General features: G+C 46.4%; 1 protein-coding gene across 1 annotated transcript in view; it reads right to left on the reverse strand.

Moving 5' to 3' along the window:
* Nucleotides 1–5,000, reverse strand: part of bcar1 (BCAR1 scaffold protein, Cas family member) — a 66,930-nt gene that overhangs the window by 49,533 nt on the left and 12,397 nt on the right.

A 5,000-nucleotide genomic window follows, 5' to 3' on the forward strand; every position in this document is an offset into this window, starting at 1 on the left:
TCTCCCTTTTTTCGATAAAATGTGGCACAAATCTTCGAATATATATATTCCTTCACAGTGAATGTTTTTAACCGATGGAACAACATATTTTCAGATGGGGGTCGGTGGCCCAATACACATGGTTTTGGGTTTGAGGCCCACTGACACAGAAACATGAGGTTTTTCAGAAAACCGTCATGATTTAGAATCGAGCTAAATGGGTTTAAACCCATTCTGAACGGGAACCCATTTTGGTGTCAGCATCATGTTATGCTTTAGCTATTGAAAAATAGCAGATCTACAAGCTCGTAGCGCGCCACCAAGTGGCGCGCTACGAGCTTGTATAGGTCTGCTATTTTTGAAAAATCGAAGAACGACTGACATGTTTTAGAATCTGATCTCAGGTCAGAATGTGTTAATCAGACCAGTGTGTGTCCCAGCGGAAACCTCGTATGAATCTGATCTCAGGTCAGAATGGGGTAAAACCACGTCAGCAACATATGAAACCACGTCGATATAACGTCCCACTCTCAAGAGAACCCTGAGCTGTGCTCATGGGGGGCATTTATTTCACAGTGGAGAGAAAAAAAAGAGCATACCTTTCAGTTTTTTCCACGTGAAATTCATACTACGACGTCGGGGATGAGTCAGCAGTAACAGAAAAGAGGCTAAGTTTAGCTCTGACTCAATACTCCACATCTGACTAATTCTATTAAGTTCTCTGACAAGAGAGAGGGAACACAAGAAAGCCAGCGAAAGTATAGGGGGAATGACTCCAATTTCAGTAGCACTTTGCTTTCGCAGTGGTCGCGCACGCACGCACGCACGCACGCACGCACACACGCCGCGCACGCACGCCGCGCACGCACAGTGGCGTTCCTCCGCGCGAGTCTGCTGCAGCAGTCCCCAAAAAACAAAAACCCAAAATAGAGGCTAAGTAAGAATCTTCCCATGCATTGCCCCCAGAGTATAGCTATCCCATAATTATAGCCTTAATCGCCATGGTTACCAGGCCTACACTCTCTCTCTCTCTCTCTCTCTCTCTCTCTCCACAGGCCTCAGAGCGTCACGGTATAACCCCAGCCAAACATTCCAGCACTGCTGTATACTGTACGTGTGCTGAGAGAGAGAGAGAGAGAGAGAGAGAGAGAGAGAGATACAGTAGTATATGTCTGAATAAAGCTGTGTTGACTGCAGTGTGTTCAGCATTTGAGGCATAACATTGACAAGAGTTAACCCATTTTGGGGGCGGGAACCCCTTTTGGTGTTTTAAACATTACGTTATAATTTAGCTATAGAAAAATAGCAGATCTACAAGCTCATATAGCGCGCCATCTCTCCGTAATTTAGCTGGGGACCACCCGGGACCCCCCCCCCCCCCCCCCTCGAGGACCGCGACGCGGGAATATATGCATTTGATTGCATCACCTTGTTTTTTGATCATTGTATAAATCGCTCTGGATTAAAGAGCGACTGCCGGAAATTGGAAAAGGGAAAGGTCACAGTGCGCACGTGCTGACGGAGATAGATTGATACCCTGACACACGTGCTGACGGAGATAGATTGATACCCTGACACACGTGCTGACGGAGATAGATTGATACCCTGACACACGTGCTGACGGAGACAGATTGATACCCTGACACACGTGCTGACGGAGATAGATTGATACCCTGACACACGTGCTGACGGAGACAGATTGATACCCTGACACACGTGCTGACGGAGACAGATTGATACCCTGACACACGTGCTGACGGAGACAGATTGATACCCTGACACACGTGCTGACGGAGACAGATTGATACCCTGACACACGTGCTGACGGAGATAGATTGATACCCTGACACACGTGCTGACGGAGACAGATTGATACCCTGACACACGTGCTGACGGAGATAGATTGATACCCTGACACACGTGCTGACGGAGACAGATTGATACCCTGACACACGTGCTGACGGAGACAGATTGATACCCTGACACACGCAAGACAATAAAACAGCGTAGAATCCATGCATAGTCGTGTTGATGATCAGTTCTACTTCTAACCCTGTGTATATATTCCATTCTAGACGGGGAACCCTTTTGGTGTTAGCACTATGTTATGCTTTAGCTATTGAAAAATAGCAGATCTACAAGCTCATAGCGCGCCACCGAGTGGCGCGCTACGAGCTTGTAGGTCTGCTATTTTTGAAAAATCGAAGAACGACTGACATTTTTTTAGAATCTGATCTCAGGTCAGAATGGGGTTAATCAGACCCAGTGTGTGCCCAGTGGAAACCTCGTATGAATCTGATCTCAGGTCAGAATGGGATATATACCCCCTTTCAAGGTCGACGCCGATGTCCTTCCGCAGTGGGAACAACAACAGCAAGAGAGAACATGAAAAACGACGACTTTTAAAGACAAAACAAAAACCTTGTTATTGTACTGTGTGTAGTGTAGTGCAGCTGTCAGTAGAAAACGTACGCGCGTGCGTGTGTGTGTGTGTGTGTGTGTGTGTGTGTGTGTGTGCGTGCGTGTGTGCGTGCGTGCGTGTGAGTGCGTGCGCATATATAAGTCACTGCTCTGCTCGGCCGAGGCCCGTTTTTAACAGCTTAACTAACCAGTACTTAGACGAGTAACAGGGACTTAATGCAAAACACACACACACACACACACACACACACACACACACCCTCTCAACCACTGTGTGCGCGTGCGTGCACGTGCGTGCGTGCGATTACAGTGTTTACCGCATCGGCGTGAATAACATGTTTGTGATGAAGACTCGCACTGTGTTTAATCTTTTACATGTTATAAGGCACATGTGAGGAAACGGTCAAAGACACCAACTATCTTAACTCCCTGACACACACATGCACATGCATGTACATGCGTGTACTGTACGTGCGTGCGTGCGTGAGTGTGTGCCGTGCGTACACGCGGTATCAGTTTAGTTCATTCATGGCTCCGCGTGACATTAATACAGAACTCGATATGATCAATACGTGGACGATGGCGTCTTTACAGTCCAACAGAAGCAGAAAGAAAGCCGGCTATAATGTGGAACGTGCTCACACACATCTCTGTGTGACACGGGACTCACTTGTCACCGCATGTGTGTGTGTGTGTGTGTGTGTGTGTGTGTGTGTGTGTGTGTGTGTGTGTGTGCCCCGCCGTGAACAAACACTTTGTGTAATTTGCGAGGCCATTTAGGGAAACATGTGTGCTGAAGATTAGACCGCCCTGATTCGGCCATAAGTATCGGCAAACAACATGGCAGTGATTCACAGCGTGTTGTTGCCCCCGCTAACTGAGTTAAACGCTAACACCCTGCCGAGAAACGGGAGGATTAGGAGTCACAGAAACAGCAGCAATAATCTCTGTTAATTCATATAGCTGCAGGCCCCTTTTTAACCCATTTAGACCCCAGGACCATTCTATACAAAATGTCTTCTAAATGGTGAAGAAACAGGGTGAGTCGTCTTGTTACCCTGAAAAACCTCATGTTTCTGTGTCAGAAACAGGGTGAGTTGTCTTGTTACCCTGAAAAACCTCATGTTTCTGTGTCAGAAACAGGGTGAGTTGTCTTGTTACCCTGAAAAACCTCATGTTTCTGTGTCAGAAACAGGGTGAGTTGTCTTGTTACCCTGAAAAACCTCATGTTTCTGTGTCAGAAACAGGGTGAGTCGTCTTGTTACCCTGAAAAACCTCATGTTTCTGTGTCAGAAACAGGGTGAGTCGTCTTGTTACCCTGAAAAACCTCATGTTTCTGTGTCAGAAACAGGGTGAGTTGTCTTGTTACCCTGAAAAACCTCATGTTTCTGTGTCAGAAACAGGGTGAGTTTTCTTGTTACCCTGAAAAACCTCATGTTTCTGTGTCAGAAACAGGGTGAGTTGTCTTGTTACCCTGAAAAACCTCATGTTTCTGTGTCAGAAACAGGGTGAGTCGTCTTGTTACCCTGAAAAACCTCATGTTTCTGTGTCAGTCGTTCTCAAACATTTTCATGTCAAGGACCCCCAGACTTATTATGTAATGAGCCGCCGACCCCCATCTGGAAATGTGTAGTTCCAGGGACCCCCCCCCCCAGAAGCAAAGATTTGAGTTAAAAACGTTCAATCTGAAAGAATATATATTCAAAGATTATCGCCACATTTTCACGATTTCTCCAAAATAGCAGTGCTATTTTTTTTCAACAGCTAAACAATGCAGGGGCTCCCGACAAAAATGGGTTAAAACAACATTATAGAGGGTAATGTGTGTGCATGCATGTGGTGGCAAATCAAGTGGCAAAGTCAGTTTAACGTTGTTTAATGCAATCCTTTTCTGTTTGGATGTATGTATGGGCTTTCAAGGCCAGAAAGTCAGTTTTTTCTTTGAGTGGACTCCTTACGGAGCTGTGTGTGTGGCTGGGTGGGTGGGTGGGTACAGTGACAGCACAGTACAGTAGAGGGTACAGTAGAGGGACCCCCACACGTCATTTCTCGACGACAACACTATCAGGCATTTTCTTGGCAGCCATTTTAACCCATTTTGGGGCGGGAACCCCTTTTGGTGTTATAGCATCACGTTGTGCTTTAGCTATTGAAAAATAGCAGATCTACAAGCTCATAGCGCGCCACCGAGTGGCGCGCTACGAGCTTGTAGGTCTGCTATTTTTGAAAAATCGATGAACCACTGACACAGAAACATGGCTTTTTCAGAAAACTGTCAGGATGTGGAAGACATTTTTTAGAATCTGATCTCAGGTCAGAATGGTGTTAAGGTGCGCCGGCCATTTGTAAAAGTCAAAGAATAGCGATTTGAATGTCAATGTTGACTCATTTCACTGAGCACTATACAGTGAGTGGACGATGATGGCGGAGGAATGTTGATCTGCATGGGAACGTCCATTGTAACGTAGCTGCTCTGTGACTGACCGGTGAGTGTGTTTTCCGTGAGTCAGAGAGAGAGAGAGTACAAAGGCCTCGACTGTTTACCGCGGCGCAGCGGACTTTCTCTACATATGATGTGTCTGACAGCGAGTATAGCCAAG

Source organism: Protomyctophum parallelum (genome assembly GCF_964188405.1).
Source record: "Protomyctophum parallelum genome assembly, chromosome: 4".
NCBI classification, from domain to species: Eukaryota; Metazoa; Chordata; class Actinopteri; order Myctophiformes; family Myctophidae; genus Protomyctophum; species Protomyctophum parallelum.